The 15959-nt window shown below is 39.7% G+C and overlaps 1 pseudogene; it reads left to right on the forward strand.

Moving 5' to 3' along the window:
- The first annotated feature begins 743 nt into the window (after nt 1–743).
- LOC102475002 (ribonucleoside-diphosphate reductase large subunit pseudogene) lies at nt 744–3120 on the forward strand (annotated as a pseudogene).
- Nucleotides 3121–15959: the final 12839 nt, after the last annotated feature.

The raw sequence follows: 15959 nt of genomic DNA on the forward strand, positions 1-15959 counted from the left end.
GCTCAAATCATATACAGTCAAAATTCCATTGGTGATTTATTTTTTTTGGGGGGGGTGAGTAGGAATTGAGAAACTGATTTTAAAATTTGCACAGAAATGCAAAAATAACTGAAAAAGAATGAAGTTGGAGGACTCAATTTTAAAACTTACTATATAGCTAGTAACCAAGATAGTATAGTAATGGTATAAAAGTGGACAAATCTGGCTATAATGTGTTACCCCACTGACCACCAGAATCGATTCAGCTGATTTGACTGGTAAGCCAGTGTCCTCTTTCTCCCCCTCTGTTTCATGCATGTTCCTTCCAAAACTGCACACTTCATCAAAGAAGACAATTTTTCCCAATACAGGAGGAAAATTCTTTGGTCAAGAATATAGGAGTAGTTGCAGTCCCTTCTAGAACCTTACAACAAGCTTACAGTAGATATTATGAGAAAATATTATATATATGGTCAATTGCTTTTTGATAAAGATTTAAAGACAATTCAATGCAGAAGACACAGTCATTTTTAACAACTGCTGCTAGAATAATCAGACATTCATATCGAAAAAAATGTTTGATTTAAGAATTGCATGCAAATTGTCTCACCTCTGCTCTGGTGAGGAATCGACCCCAACTCCACTCGCTGCCCCTAAGCAACTGTCTGTGCAGCTAGTCTACCCCTGTGACCTTCTCGAACCTGCCGGTGCCCCACAGCTGCAGCCTGGTCTCGACTCCCTCCACGCCTCGGCCAGCAGCCGTGATGCATGTGACCAAGAGAGATGGCCACCAAGAGCAAGTCATGTTCTACAAAATTACATCTAGAAACCAGAAGCTTTGTTATGGACTCAATATGGACTTTTTGGTCCTTACGATGAAAGTAATCCAAGGCTTGTATAGTGGGGTCACCATGGTTGAACTAGATACTTTGGCTGCTGAAACAGCTGCAACCTTGACTACTAAGCACCCTGACTATGCCATTCTGGCAGCAAGGATTGCTGTATCTAACTTGCACAAAGAAACAAAGAAAATGTTTAGTGATGTGATGGAAGACCTTTACAACTACATAAATCCACATAATGGCAAACACTCTTCCATGGTGGCCAAGTCAACACTGGACATTGTTTTGGCCAATAAAGATTGCCTAAATTCTGCCATCATCTATGATCGAGATTTTTCTTACAATTATTTTGGCTTTAAGGCATTGGAGCAGTCCTATTTGTTGAAGATTAGTGGGAAAGTGGCTGACAGACCGCAACACATGTTGATGAGGGTATCTGTGGGGATTCACAAAGAAGACATTGATGCTGCAATTGAAACATATAACCTTCTTTCTGAGAAGTGGTTCACTCATGCCTCTCCCACTCTCTTCAATGCTGGCACCAATCGCCCAGAACTTTCTACCTATTTCCTTCTGAACATGAAAGATGACAGCATTGAAGGGATTTATGATACTCTAAAGCAGTGTGCTTTGATTTCTAAGTCTGCTGGGGGAATTGGTGTTGCTGTGAGTTGTATTCGGGCTACTGGCAGCTACCTTGCTGGGACTAATGGCAATTCCAATGGCCTTGTACCAATGCTGAGAGTATACAGTAATACAGCTCGATACGTAGATCAAGGTGGAAACAAGCGTCTTGGGGCATTTGCTATTTACCTGAAACCTTAGCATTTAGACATCTTTGAGTTTCTCGATTTAAAGAAGAACACAGGAAAGGAAGAACAGCATGCGAGGGATCTTTTCTTTGCCCTTTGGATTTCAGATCTCTTCATGAAATGGGTGGAAACTAATCAGGACTGGTCTTTGATGTGTCCAAATGAGTGTCCTGGCCTGGATGAAGTTTGGGGAGAAGAATTTGAGAAGCTATATGAAAAGTATGAGAAGCAGGGTCACATTCACAAAGTTGTGAAAGCTCAGCAGCTTTGGTATGCTATTATTGAGTCTCAGACAGAGACTGACACCCCTACATGCTCTACAAAAATTCCTGTAATCATAAGAGCAACCAGCAGAACCTGGGAGCAATCAAATGCAGCAACCTGTGCACAGAAATAGTAGAGTATACCAGCAAAGAGGAGGTTGCAGTTTGTAACTTGGCTTCCCTGGCCCTGAATATGTATGTCACATCAGAACACACGTACGACTTTAAGAAGCTGGCTGAAGTCACTGAAGTCATTGTTCGAAACTTGAATAAAATTATTAATAGAAACTACTACCCTATTCCAGAGGCATACGTATCAAATAAACGCCATCACCCCATTGGAATTGGGGTTCAAGTTCTGGCTGATGCTTTTATCTTGATGAGATATCCATTTGAAAGTCCAGAGGTCCAGTTACTGAATAAGCAAATCTTTCAAACTATTTATTATGGAGCCTTGGAAGCCAGCTGTGACCTGGCCAAAGAGTATGGTCCATAGGAAACCTATGAGGGCTCTCCAGTAAGCAAAGAAATTCTTCAGTATGATGTGTGGAATGTTACTCCCACAGACCTGTGGGACTGGAAACTTCTCAAGGACAAGATTGCAAAGTATGGTGTAAGAAACAGTTTACTTATTGCCCCAATGACTACTGCTGCAACTGCTCAGATCTTGGGGAATAATGAGTCCATTGAACCTTATACCAGCAACATCTACACTCACAGAGTCTTGTCAGGAGAATTTCAGATTGTAAATCCTCACTTACTGAAAGATCTTACTGAGTGGGGCTTGTGGAATGAAGAGATGAAAAATCAGATTATTGCATGCAATGGCTCTATCCAGAGCATACCAGAAATTACTGATGACCTGAAGGAACTTTATAAGACTATGTGGGAAATCTCCCAGAAAACTGTTCTCAAGATGGCAGCCAAGAGAGATACTTTCATTGATCAAAGTCAGTCTTTGAATATCCATATTGCTGAACCTAACTATGGCAAACTCACCAGTATGCACTTCTATGGCTGGAAGCAGAATTTGAAGACTGGGATGTATTATTTAAGGACAAGACCAGCAGCTAATCCAATCCTGTTTACTCTAAATAAGGAAAAGTTGAAAGATAAGGAAAAGACATGAAAAGAGGAAGAAGTGAAGGAGAGGAACACAGCAGCCATGGTTTGCTCTTTGGAAAACAGAGATGAGTGTCTGATGTGTGGCTCCTGAGGGAAGGTTTAGAAGAGACAGCATGTCTTCAGTAGACAACCTACTCCTTAAGTATTGATGGGTGTAGTGGGTTTCCTTGAGGTGGTTAGGTTTTGCTGGACCTTATTGCAGAAAAAGGAATAATTGATTTAAAGTATGACTTCCATATAGTATAACGATTTCTTTGAAAGAAAATGGGTATATTGAGAATCACAGTTGAAGTTTTAGTTATCTTGCAAACAGGAAGTGATTAAGGTTTTGTCACTCGTTGCTCCTTTTCTGATGGCCTCAGTTTGGGTAAGGAGACTTAATCTTGCTGCTTTGACTGGTGAATTCCTAGAAGCAAACCTGAGTAATAATCCTCATAGAACTTTTATCTGCATAAGGTCCTATAGGTCATTCTGAAATAAAAATAAACTTTTCTAACAACAACAACAACAACAAAAGAATTGCATGCATATGCAAACCCAAAATGGATCAGAAATAAAATTGAAAAATGTAAAAATATAAACTGTCTACAAAGTAATGTAAGAGAAAGTCTTCATGGCATTGTATTAGGCAAAAATTTTATAACTCCAATACCAAAAGTATACTACATAAAAGGAGAAAATTGTAAGTTGCAAGAGACTGTTAAGAATGAAAACACTGAGACCAGCAGTTAGCGTAAGGGCTATGTCACTGGACTCCCATGTGGTCGCAGTTCGAGTCCCGGACCCAGTGACTTAAAAACTCACACCGGTTGCGTGTGCATGCGTGCCCAAGATCCTGAGAGGAGAATGAAGGAGAAGGGATTGTGGAGTGGCCAAACCTCCGGGGGTGATTTCTCGCTTTCTGTCTCTTTGTCTCTCTCTGTCTGATGAGTGCATGTGCCCTATAGCAAAAACCTCTCAAAAAAAAAAAAAAGAATGCAAACACTTGGACTAGCTCTATAGCCTCATAGTTAAGGGTTGGACTAACTCTATAGCCTCATAGTTAAGGGATCCAGATCCCACATGGCTGTTCATGGTTTGATCCTAGCCCTGATGGCATGGAAAACATACCAGATATGCATGCCCCAAATCCTGACAGGATGGAGAAATGGAGGAGAAGGAATGGCGGCATGATCTCACTCCATTGGGGTGGTGGTTTTTCCCTCCCCCATCTCTCTTTCTCTCTGATGAATGCATATGCCCTTTAGCAATTAAAAACAGAATAAAAAGACTAGCAGCATATTGGGAGAAATGCTTTCAAATAACATATGATAAGAGACTTGCATACAGAGTACATAAAGAACTCCTATAACTCAATTTTAAGAGAACATATGACCCAGCAAAAAACAGGCAAAAGATTTGAGCAGGCACTTTATCATAGAAGACATATAGATAGCAAATAGTACATTAAAATTGCTCAATATAATTTTCCTTAGAGGCATATTAAAGCCATGATGAAATACCACTAGACATCTGTTAGAATAATGACTGACCATGTCAAGTCAAAGATGTAGAGCGGCTGAACCCTCATATACTGCTGGTGGATGGGTAAAATGATGCAACCACTTTAGGAGACAGGCAGCTTCTTTAAAAACTAAACATATAGCTACCAAATAATCCAATGATTTTACGCTGGTATTTACTGAAAAACAAAGTATATATCTATACAAAGATTTGAGCACAATTTTTCATAGTTTTGTTGTAATAGTCAAAAACCAGAAATAACCAAAATGTTCATGGTTAGATAAGTGGTTAAGTAGATGAGTGGATAAACAAGTCATAGTATATCCACACAATGAAATACTTAACAATGAAAAAGAATGATTCATCGAATGTTGATCCATGTGACAACATGAGTAAAATTCAATATAAGTACGCTTATAGAAGTAGAGAAAAAATGAGGACACACTATATTGTTTAATTTACATACAAATATAAAAAATCTTGACTAATTTATAGTGACATAAAATAGATAAGTGATTGCCTGGGGATGGAGGAAGTGGGAGTGGTAGAAAAAAGCGTTTTAGTTGGGCTTCAGGAACTTCTTGGGGATGATGGACATGTTCTTAATCTTGATTGTAGTGACAGTTTCAAAGATGTCAAAATTTATCAGATTATACATTTAAGTACGTGGAGACTATTCCATGTCAAAAAATACCTCAATAAAAGGTGCTAAATAGCATCATATTAGGGCCTATTCATTGAGAGGCAGGTGATGATAATGTAAAGAGATGGAGCTACAAGTCAGATTGTCTCTGATACCATTTCTTATCTTCTATTGACTAGTTGTGTGACTTTGGACTTGTTAACTCTTCTGGACCGCTTTCTTTATTTATAAAATAGAGAGGGCAGTTCCTACTTTATTGGATTATTGTGAGCATTATGTTAGTTAATAAAGTGAAGATCTTATGGTACTTCCTGACATATAAGAAGTATTTAATACATTTTAAGAAATGATTATATCTGTCAGGCTCTATACTGAATGTTTTATAAAATCTTGCTCAGTTAAACTTCATAGCCCTGTGAAACAAATACCAGTATCCTTATTTTACAAATGAGAAGACTGAGATGCAGAGGATGTCCAACTTATCCCTGGTTGATTGCATAGGAAAAAAGTAACAGAACACAAACTTGAATAAAGGCAGTCAATTCCAAATCCCACACTTTTAATCTGATGAATAAGTGCTAACAGGTGGGGCACTGACTCAAGTGCTAATAAGAAAGGTGTCTAGACAGTGCCCATGACTTCTGAACAATTTATTCTCTGAGATGTGGAAAACGATTGAAGACCAACATGTTTGGGCAGCTTCCTGTGAGTTCTTCATAAAATTACTCCTGGCGATCATTTCAATGCTCGCTAAACTTACATTTTCTTCCTGGGTATAGAAAGAAGATACTGCCTTCTTGTATCTAGTGAGGTCTAGATTTTGCTAATGAAATGTGAACAAAAGCAGTGTGTTCGTTCTAGTCCAAGGCAAGTAAAGATTGGGTAGACTTTCTCCATTCTCTAGTTCACCCATCCCCATCTGCTACTTTGTTTTTAAGATGGAGGAGCCACAACTTGGGTGGAGACTGGATCGTAAATAATCACCTGGAGCAGAGCTCCTGTTGGTGACTTTCACTGAAACACATTTGATATGTTAAGTCACTGAGATTTTGAGATTGAGGTAAATTATTATAGCAAGTAGCACGCTGTGACTAACACAGTACTCTTCTGGAACATTATCTTTGGTGACATGTCCCATCTCTAAGAATTTCTGAAACATCTGTCAAATATATAGACCAACTTTCTCGCTAATAGATGGATCACAGAAGTATTGGAGATGTTCAATAATAGGAAATAATATATAATTATTAATAGGATATATTATATAAATAACACACAGAACTTAATGTTCCAATATTTAAATTTCTTCTAAATTATAATATTTAAATGTCCTTAATTTTATTCATGTTGGCTGAGTGGTGGCATGAGTTCTTGTTTTAAATGCCCTGTTTGTCTTTGCTGTGTACGCCTCCTGATTCTTTGAGCTTCGATTGTGGGCTGTAAAATTGTCTTCCTGGGTTGTTTTGAAATCTACCACATCTAAAAAACTCATTCAATGGAACAGGTTACTACCATCTGTTTTACAACTGTCTTTTTTTTTCTTCCCATCATTCTTACTCATTAGAAAATTTGCCTTCTACTCATTTTACCTACTTCCCCATCTGTACTGTATCTACTTTCATATTGTGCCCTGTCTCTATTATGACAATTCAGTCTGCAGACAGAGCCACATATGGTTCCTAGCTTACCCCTGGGTTATGGCTCCTCTAAGTTCCTTGCATAAGTCCAACTGACAGAGGGAAAAGAAACACTCAGCACCCTGGCTTGAGGACCATCCTGATAGCCTGAACACATGCATTACTTTTATGTTTAATTTCTTCCTTTTCTAGTTCTACATTGACAAAAAAATTGCCTATAGACAGAACCTTTTGTTCTGCTCGAGTTCATACTTGTGGAGAAAATGGCCCTTACAATGCTGGACAGTAAAGACCTGTTGCCATTGTCATGGAAAAAGGGCTTGGTTCTATGCATCTGGTTCTGAGCACCAGCTGGTTTTGGCAAAAGTTGATCACATATCATTGCAGTTCCTACCTACAAAGGAATGTAAGAGAGCTGATCCATTAGCTCATGTGTGCTTTCATTTTACTGATTAGGAAACTGAGATCTAGAGTCAAATTGAAAGTTCCTCATAGTATTGGTGCCTGTCTGAGAATCGCTTACTACTGGTTGTTGACAATATGGCAATATAGGTGTAGAAAGAGAGAGTAAGTACTTAGAAAGTTTTATAGTGATTTGGCAGAAATTTTAAGTTGACTCACATAATAATGAAAAAAATCTAGGCTTATGTTTTGTATGCCTTTAAAATTCATTATGCTGTAATTATTTTTTACAATTAACTGAAGTTTTAGAACAGCTTTGTATTTACAGAAACATTGAGAAGATAGTACAGAGAGCACTTATATATATATATTCCCTGTACCAAGTTTCTCCTATTATTAACATGATATATTAGCCTGGTACATTTGCTACAAATAGTGAAGTGATTTTTATACATTATTATCAACTGAAATTTTTACTTTATTCAGATATTCTTAGTTTTTAACCTAATGTTTTTATTTTCTTTTTGAGAATTCCATCCAGGATAGTCATGATCTTTAGTCAATATGTTTTCTTAGGTTTCTGTTGGTTGTGACAATTTCTTAGACTCTTCTTGGTTTACATGATTTTGACAGATTTTAGAATTATTGGTCAGGTATTACACAGATGTCCATTAAGATTTGTCTTGCTTATGATTAAACTGGGGTTACGGGTTTTGGGAGGAAGACCAGCAAGGTAAAGTGCCATTTTCATCACATCGTATCAAGGCTACATGCTATCAACGTACTTTATTATTGGTGTTGACCTTGATCCTGCCTGTAAGGTTATCTTCTTTTGTTTCTCCTTACATATTATACTCCTTTAAAGGTAGTTATTATGTGAAGATTATACTTAAGGAGTGGGGACTTGTAATTTATTTTATTGTACTTTATAAAAATATTGATTCATAATATATTAAAAATGAAAAAAATGAAAAGGTCCTCCAATATTGATCACTTAAGAAGCACTGCTTTATACAACTTGCATAAGGGCAAACAGAAGGAAAATTTGGAATGAGCCCAAGGCATCTTGGCTTCCATCCCAGCTCTTTTCATTCCCCAGAGCCTAACTTAAGCATTCAGCTAATCGTGAAGCCAAATTGGCTGGCTCTCTGACACCACAGACTATGACTTTCCATGGATCTTAAAGAGTGCTTCAAGTCTTGGTGGATATCTTCTTGAGCCTTGAAATATTAGCTCATCTAGGTTACTGTCTTAGGTCAGGTTGACAAACATGTTCTGAGATAGAGAATTACACACAGGAGACTCTTTGGGATTGATGTGAGAGGGATTGGGCAGAAAGGGAAGGTAAACTCCAGTGTACTCCAAAACAAGAAGATGAACTCTGATGTGTTCCAACCAATGGGGAGTGCTGGACCTAGGATGGCCATTCAGAGTTGCTCTGAATTTAGAACCAGCAGACAGAATAATGGTTATATCATTGTACTTCCACATAGCCAACCGTGTTTGAGTCCTGGACCCAGTGGCTTGAAACTCATGCCAGGCACATGTGCGTGTGTTCCCAAGATCCCAGGAGGAGAATGAAGATGGGATTGCAGTGTGACCATCCCCCCTTTGGGGGTTTCTCACTTTCCCTCTTACTGTCTCTGTCTTTCTCGCTCTGGTGAGCACACACGCCCTAAGGCAAAAACCTCTCAAAAAAAAAAAAAAAAAAAGAGTTGCTCTGAATTTAGGCAAAGAGATTAAGCTTTGAACCTACTATACTACTATACTATCAGATATTTGATTGGATAATAGCTGTCTTCGTGAAGGAAGTGTAACCTTGGAAGTGGCTCCCTTAGCCTACAGACACAACTTAGGAAGGGACACAGTTGAACTAAGTTCAGCCAACACTCCCAGCAACTGGGAAGATGAATGCCTGGGACCTGATGAGAGGGCTGGATGGAACAACAAAGCACCTGCTAGATGCTGTTCTTGTTTTTAATTATTTTGCTTTTGTGTTGTGTCTAGATTCTAGGATTCAGGACCCTTTTTTCTGTATTCTCCCTTCATTGTTAGCTGCCTCTAATGCCTGAATAAACTAATTGTCCTTTGGGTGTGGATGAGGTAATCAAGGAAAGGGATGCTGGGAAGAGAGGCCACATGAGAAGGTTAGTGTGGGCGTCAGACACAATGCAGAAGATTTGTATTGATGCCATCTGCCTGCTTCTATGATTCATATGGGTCTGTGCACCCTCATAATCAGCAGGCTGCAGTGAACTAAGTGTTATTTTCTAAAGGAAAATGAAAGCTGGAACTTCAGCAGGGATGGAGGCATATGCCCAGCAGTGATGAATGAAAACAAACACACGGGGAACAAAAATTCAGGGACACCACATAGCGTAAGCTGTGGGAAGATTATTACGATTTTATTTTCATCAGAAATGGGTATAGATGACATAATTATTTTAACTGTTCAAGGATTTTTCTCTCTTACCGCTTGTCTTTTGTGGGATGATGTGTTTTCTCTGTCCCACCTATTCTGATTGGAAGTGGAAACAAGGACACTTTGGTTAAAAGGAAAATGATAGAATTTGAAAGCAGGACAGTAAATTCTTTTTTTTTTTTACACCTTTTGTCTTCATTCATGATAGAGTACATATATATGCACATGTGAGAGACAGAGAGAGGGAAAGTGAAAGAGAGAGACTCTCCATAAGGTCTGGTTACATTATGATCTCCTTCTTCTAGATCTTCAGCCCATCAGACATTGGGCACTTATAAGGATGTCTGGTGTGTTTCAGGCTGGCTGGGCTGGGGATTTGAACTGTGGGTTCCAGAGGGCTCTAGCTTTCTCCTGAGCAGTGTGTTAACTGCAGTGCTGTGGAGCTGACCCAGAACAGTAATTCTTTTTTTTTTTAGATTTCTGCCTTAGGGCATGTGTGCTCACTGGAGAGAGAGAGATAGTGAGAGGGAAAGTGAGAAAATCCCCCCCCAGGGGGTTTGGCCATGCCATAATTTCTTCTCCTCCATTCTTCTCCCATGATCTTGGGCATGCATGCACATGTGCCCAGCATGAGTATCATGCCACCAGTCTGAGACTTAAGCTGTGGTCGGCCATGTGAGAGTCCAAAAATGTGACCCCTCCGCCATCTGTTGGCCCAAGGGAATGGTAATTCTTATACAAAGAGTTGTATAATTCTTATCATTGTAATTATAATTCTTATAAGAATTATACAATTCCAGTACTTGGCATCTTGTTTCCCTGATTTTTCTCCCCCCCCCGCCCTGATTTTTCTTGATGTCCATCTATTCTGTTCCTTGCAGTTTTGATTCAGACATGTCTTTTCAGCATGGCATGAATAAGCTCTTGTGGGTTGATGAGAAAAATTTTAGACCTAGGAACTCAAAACAAATGAAGTCCTTTCTCTTCCATGAGTCTCTTCCACTAGCTGCCTCAGGACTTGGTGCCCACCCATTTGGATTATGTGTAGCTGTGGGGCAGGAAAGGGTTAAAGGATCTGGAAAGCATTAAAATGGTTTCTGCTTTCCTTTATTGCAATAGCAGAAATTGGAATGTGAACTACCATTTTTGCATAAAACCATAGCCATATAATAATAGCTAACATTATTGAGCTCTTTTTAAGTGCTGGGCACTGTTTTAAGTACTTTATAGGCATTATCTCATTTTATGTTCGTAATGACTCAATATAGTTACAAGCCCTTCAAGATAGAGGATGAGAAGAAAACTTGGAGAGGTTAGATAAGTTGCCTAAGTGGAGATGCAATTTAAATCTATGTGCCAAAGCCCTGGCATACTTCCTATACTGCTTCAGTAGCTGTGGGACAGGAAATGGGGAATGGTTAGAATAGGGAAACAGGAATGTTCTCAAACTGTCTACCTTAGGGAAAGGCCTTCTGAAGAGAACCCTTGTAGCTCAGGCCACTTTCTTTTAGTCCTAAAAGGAGAGACCAAAGGAACAGTTGAGGTCAGGACCCTAACGCCAGGATCTTAGACTGAATTTGGAGTCTGAAGATAATGTTTAAAGGTACAGGTGTAGATAAGAGTGTCCAAGGAGAAAATGTGCAAAAAAGAGATTAAAGAACTTGGGCTGGATTCCTGGAAATTAAAATTTAAATGAAGTATAGATGAAGACAAGCCAACAGGAAAGTCCAGAAGGAAGAGCCAGTCTTTCTATGGTCATCTAGGAGAGGGTGGTGTGTGCTTGTTCAGTGCACAATAATGCAAAACTGTCAAGTTAGGTGACACCTCATCTTCTAAGAAGGAGAGATGGAAGAAATAAATGAGAAGGAAGACAAAGTTAAGGAAATGGAGAGGAGACAAAGTTAAGAAAGGCCATTCTTGAGCCCATATAGTCTTCTTCTTCTTTTTTTTTTTTTAAAGAGGTTTTAGCTATAGGATACATGTGCTTGCCAAAAAGACAGAGAGAGACAGAGAGACAGAAAGCGAGAAATCACCCCCAAGTGGGGTTGGCCACGTTGCAATCCCTTCTCCTCCATTCTCCTCTCAGGATCTTGGGCATGCATACACACATGCCCGTCATGAGTTTAAGCCACTGGGTCTGGGACTTGAATCTCAGTCAACTACATGGGAGTCCAGCGACATAGCCATTACGCCAACTGCTGGTCCCCCAAACCCATATACTCTTAGAGAGTAGACTATTCTTTAGATTTTTCTGGCTTAATTCCGTTCTTCCCAAAGTATTGTATTAATAGAACTTCTAGGTGGTATACAGGCAGGAATATCCCAACACGTGAGTTACCCAGCTGTGGATTCTTCCAAAATGATGGTGACTTGACAGAGGGAGGTATGTTTGGGGCTCTGCTGGGCCACTGATGATAGAGATCGAAGTAGCAACACTGCCAGTGTTTTTGTGGTTCTGATAAGTGGGATCCCCCCTCTGAGAACCTTCAAACTTTTTTGGAAAACCAACTGGGTAGCTTTGTTTTTTTGTTTGTTGCCTTGGGTTGAGCCCATTTCTATCCTTGTTTGGAATCAAGTGTTTTCTGGCTGTCTTCTGCCTGTGGATCATCTAGGGACAGGTGGCATGTGAACAGTCTGTTCACTCCTCTTTTTACTGGGAACTTTGGGCTGAGGCCAGCTCTTGTGAGTGCTAAACTTGTTGAGGGTTGGCAAATTTAGGGTGAACATTGTCTGAAATCAGACTCTTGTGAGATACTCTACATCTATGCTCCTGCGAGCCTGCCACCCTGGCAGGTCTTCCTTGCTCTTCAGTGCTCTGGTACCTGCCTTATTTATCTGACTGTAGGTTGACTATTCTGCACTTTGGAAAGATACAAAACCCATAAGTCAATGGTAATATTATAGTAATCTGAAGTCTCATTTTATGGACAAAGAGACTGAGGTTCAGAGAGAACTGACTTGTCTGAAGTTACATGGCTGGGTTCTGAAGCCAGGTCTTCCAGTACCTAGTCCATTGCTTTTTGAATACTGAAACTTCATCAAATAGTCAAAAGTAGCTCATTATAGAAATGTTAGAAATGTAAAGGCGGGGACTAGCAGGTGGCGTAATAGCTATGTCGCTGGACTCCTATCTAGTTGACTGCAGTTCAAATCCTGAACCTGTTAGCTTAAACTCACGCCGGATGCGTGTGCGTGCATGCCCAAGATCCCAAGAGGAGAATGGAGGAGAAGGGATTGCGTTATGGCCATCCTCTCTGGGGCGGGGGTGGGGTGATTTCTCACTTTCTGTTTCTCTGCCTCTCTCTGTATTTCTGGCGAGTGCATGTGCCCTATAGCAAAAACCTGTCCTCCCCCAAAAATGGCATGGCAGTCTCTTTCCTGCACCATGATTCTTATCAAATGTTGTATCTTTTGTACCTAGTCAGGATATAATTAACATTTTCTCGCCATGAAAGGGAGCCCATAACTCACCCCTATGGCTAAAACAAACTCAGTCCCCTGAATCATTCCTATTTATAATCTGTTGCCTAAATTCTATTTATTTATTTATTTGAAAATTTTATTTATTATGATTATTCTTTTTTATATTGCTATAGAGCATGTGCGGGCACTCATGAGAGGGAGGGAGGGAGGGGGAGAGAGAGAGAGAGAGAGAGAAAGCTGCCAGGTTTGGGACTTGAACCATTGTTGGCTATGTGACAGTCCAGCACCTCAACCATCATGCCACCTGCTGGCTCTGCTGCCTGAATTTTAAAAATTAGTAAATAAATCTTGTCTTTCCAAAGTTGGAAATATACTCTTAGGACAACAATCCTAGAGAGATTTGACTTAAAATTCAACCAAATTATACAATATTGCCTATTGGTATAAATGTTTTCCTGGGAGCAGGCATTAGTGGAGGTGGGAAGAAATTATTCTAGTGATGAGTATTTCCCTGTACTCTATTCTAAGTTTATAACAACACTGGGCATTGTTCCATTTTACTGCTCAGGAAACTGGGTCATAAAGAAGTTAAATAATTAACCCAAGTCCCCTAGGGCTAATTATGTTAATTAAGTGTCAGTGTTAGATTTTACATCTTCATTTATTGGGCTTTAATGCCTGTGCTTTCAACTACCCAGTGGTTTTCTAACTTAATATAAGTATCTCCTGAAACAACTGTTTAAAAAGCAGATTCTGCTCAGCCCAGGGATTCTAACTCAGCAGGACTGAAGAAGGGTCAGGAAACTCTTTTTAAATCACTCAATGATTCTGTGTACCATGTCAGTGAAAGATAAGAAAGGGGTTGGGACAAGGGCATAGATGGCAGACTCCCATCTTTGACAGGTTGGAGTAAGGCCAGCCACCCTCCAAGACCTCCTCTGGCCTCTCCAGCCCTAGGCTGACAGTCCTCTGACTCCAAAGGGGTGATCCCACAAACTTTGCTATAGGAATTAGTACTAGGGAGAGTTCCCCAGCATGGAATTCTAAAGTTGACCAACAAGTTTCAAAGTTAGGAATGTAGTGGTCTGTTGTTTTCCTACAAGGAAAGACCATTTATAATCATACTCTGAGTCCAGAAATAAGTTCCTCCTTGTCTCTGTATTTCTTGCATCTAGCCCAGGAGGGTGGCTCCAGGTAGGTGCCCAGTATTCATTGAGTCATGAAAGGTAGGGGATATGGTGGGATGTTCAACCCTCGTGGGTTAGGTTGAGGGCTTACCTCTTATTTCGGGACTATATTTTGGGGGACCACTTGGGCATGTAGCTCTGAGGAGGTCCAGAACTAGCCAGTTTTCTAATATGAATAGTCATGAGTGTGTGTGATAGTCTTTTTCATTTAAAATATTTCATAAATTGAATTTTATTTACTCATGGGAAGATATAAGAGATTAAATTTCTAATCTAGTCGGCCTGTAATTATTTCTTTATTTTGGCTGATCACTGACGTTTCAGGTGGCTCCCTCCCAATCCAGAGTCAGCAGCTAGTATCATTAACTTCCCTTCTAGTATTTCTCCCACATCATTAGTATGACATGAACAATCAGAAGATTCCAAGTTCCTAAAGCCTAATCAAAGAATTTGGTGGTGTTCTGGTTCAGAGATATTATCATCTGCTCCAGGGCTCTAATTTCCCATGCCTTCAAATCTGGAAAGCTCAAGTGAAGGCCTTGTGATGACTTCCAGTAATGTAATTCCAGGTTTTATAGAAATATCTGCCTGACCCCCAATTGTAGACTACACTTAAAATAAGCCACCTATGTAGACATGAAGACATAAGATAACTTACCAACCTGATATTCAAAACTGTCATTTACATGCATATTCGGTTCTATTCTTGGTACACAAAACTAGAAATGGCCCAGGCACAGATTAGTGAAAGAGGTGGATGTAAGGCATAAGGAAATCATAGAGGCTGTGGTAACCTGGCAAAGGCATACTCTTCCTGAAGAAGGTAGCCCCTATTCCGATATATCCAGTTTATAAGGTGATAACATGAGAAAAGAACTGACAAATTTTCTTATTCTTCAGGAGAAACTGCATATGTGAATGAAATGTCCACATTTAAAAATGTTACTGTTATGAATTGAATGCTCATGTGCCTCCAAAATCCATGTCAAAGCCTTTAGCCCCCATGTGATGGTCTTTGGAGATGGGACCTTTGGAAAGTCATTAGAGCTAGATTAGGTCTTGACAGTTGGGCCCTTATGGTGGGACTAGAGGCCTTGTAAGAAGAGAAAAGCAGAGATATCTTTCAATTTCTTTGTGCTCATGCGTAGAGAAAAGGCTATGTGAGACCATGGTAAGAAGTTGAACATCTATAACTCAAGAAATGAACCCTTGTCAGGAAGCCAATCAGTTGGCACCTTGATATTGGACTTCCCAGCATCCAAAACTGTGAGAAAATACACTTCTGTTGACTAAGATACCCAGTTTATGATATTTTGTTGTGGCAACCTGATCAGAATAAGACAGTTGGCAGCAAATGTTGGACAACAAATCATAATCTTGGATCAGACATTTGCTGACAAATTGCTGACAATTTGCCTCCTTTGTTGTAAAAGGAAGATTGAAAAGATGAAATTAGATGGATAAGTGAGCACAAAAAGGAGAAAGAAATAATGCAGATTTGAGATGTCAAGTTGTAAGTACGGTTGGTTGAAAATTTTTCTCAACAGCTGTGTGCAGAATATTTTAACAAGATGAAAACTCTAAAGAGATTCACTTGTTTCCTATTTTACCTAGAGCTCATGATTCATCAAAGTGGAGGGAACCAGCAGTTAGCGTAATGGCTATGTCGCTGGACTCCCACGTAGTCGACCGTGGTTCGTGTCCCGGACCCGGTGGCTTAA

This window comes from Tupaia chinensis, unplaced genomic scaffold (assembly GCF_000334495.1).
Source record: "Tupaia chinensis unplaced genomic scaffold, TupChi_1.0 Scaffold000037_20, whole genome shotgun sequence".
Lineage (NCBI taxonomy): Eukaryota > Metazoa > Chordata > Mammalia > Scandentia > Tupaiidae > Tupaia > Tupaia belangeri.